Source organism: Panthera uncia, assembly GCF_023721935.1.
Source record: "Panthera uncia isolate 11264 chromosome B3 unlocalized genomic scaffold, Puncia_PCG_1.0 HiC_scaffold_1, whole genome shotgun sequence".
NCBI classification, from domain to species: Eukaryota; Metazoa; Chordata; class Mammalia; order Carnivora; family Felidae; genus Panthera; species Panthera uncia.
This window is the reverse complement of record NW_026057582.1, coordinates 134,132,926-134,134,814: the sequence shown is the minus strand read 5'-3', so window position 1 is coordinate 134,134,814 and position 1,889 is coordinate 134,132,926. Positions and strand designations below refer to the sequence as shown.

At 39.6% G+C, this 1,889-nt stretch overlaps 1 pseudogene; it reads left to right on the top strand.

Moving 5' to 3' along the window:
* The first annotated feature begins 1,046 nt into the window (after nucleotides 1-1,046).
* Nucleotides 1,047-1,176, top strand: LOC125910668 (uncharacterized; annotated as a pseudogene).
* Nucleotides 1,177-1,889: the final 713 nt, after the last annotated feature.

The window sequence follows — 1,889 nt, the reverse complement described above, 5'->3', positions numbered from 1 at the left end:
AGAAAATGCTACTAGGTATGTTCCCATTGGAATGAGATGGCTCAGAAGAGCTAAGGGAGGGTATATGCGGAGTCCATTTATTCCTCATGTAATATTTACAAGAGGCCTTGTGGATTGTGTGACTCATACCCCCTGTATGGAAGCATGTTTCTGGCTGTCCTCAAACATGAATTCCAGTTTAGTAGGGTATAAATTTCTTCCTTTAAGATAGTTCTAGAATATAGGATACGTAAGTTACACAACAATCAAATCCAATGTGTGGAACTTGATTGGATCCTTCTTTGAACATGTCTGTAATTTGCCTGTTGGGATATTTGGAGAAACTGAAATGAGGATAAATTATGCATGCATGTTTAATTTTGTTAGATTTGTAATCACGTATTGGGGTTGTATAGGAAAATATCTCTTTTCAAAGAAATGCACTCGAACATATTTAAGAGCAAAATTCTACCTGTAACTTTCATTAGAATATTTTTGAATAAAAATAAACAGGCGAAGGGGTGCCTGAGTGGCTGAGTTGGTTAAGTGCCTGTCTCTCGATTTCAGTTTATGTCGTGATCTCACCGTTCGTGAGTTCAAGCCCCACATTGGGCTCCTTGTTGACAGTGTGGAGCCTGCTTAGGATTCTTTCTCTCTCCCTCTCTCTCTGCCCCTCTCCCATGCTCTCTCTCTCAAAATAAATAAATTAACTTTAAAAATAAATAAATAAGGGTGCCTGGGTGGCTCAGTCAGTTAAGTGTCTAACTTTGGCTCAGGTCATGATGTCACAGTTCATGAGTTCAAGCCCCACGTAGGGCCCTGTGCTGACAGTTCAGAATCTGGAGCCTGCTTCATATTGTGTCTCCCTCTCAGCCCCTCCCCCTGTTGCACGCTCTCTCTCTCTCTCTCTCAAAAATAAATAAACATTTAAAAAAAAATTTTAGTAAAATAAATAAATAAATAAACAGGTGAAGAAAATATGGCAAAATGTTAACAATGGTTAGGCCTAAGCAATAAAAGGTCATCTTTCTATATGATAGAGAGCTTTATATTAAAAAGTGAAAACAAGCTTTGTGCAGTGGCAATATCATAGCCAATGAGGTTTATCTGAGGCATGATTATTGCTAATTAAAAGGTGAAAACATAATGTAAGATAATAAATTTTTCTTCACAAATTTCTCTAAATTACTGATCCAAATAATCTGGTATTTAGTGCTGCAGGTAGGTCATAATTATTTTAATAATTAGTAAAGCATAAATAATTAGCAAGCATAAGAAATAAGGGGAAAGTACCTTTCATTCTCTGGTTCTGGCATTTCCTATAACAGGTGGCTGTGCCACCTGTCACATTTGTTTTTGTCCTTCCCAAAGCGCGATGTCCAAATTGCTACGTTTGTTTTTGCACAATACAAGCACTATCAGATTCGTTGCAGTTGGAAATGAGAAAAACAGAGACAGTGTCCCAAACCTGGTTTATCAATATTCATCTCCAGATCAAGACACCAGCGAAGAGGTGGTGACCAAACTAATATGACCAGTTCCTGTCACCAGAAGCGAAGCATCTATCGGGCTCTACTCCCGAGCAGCCAAGCTCATTTCCGTTCTGTATAGGTTGGCCAATGGCAGCCTGCATGGCAATGGTGAGGACTACAATCTGGTGATGGCAGAGGCCGTGATGATACAATGACAACAGTTCGCAATTTGGAAATCAGGGCCCTGATACATCTCTCGTCTTTCTCCTATGAAACCTACGTGACTCTTATTTGCCAGGCCTCTGGCCCCACACACTAAGCAGGTCACTTACAACATCAATCCTTACACCAACCCAAGAATTAAGTACTGATACCTCCATTTTATAGAGGAGAACCCAATGGTTCAGAAAGGTTAAGTAATTTTCCCAGGGTCACACA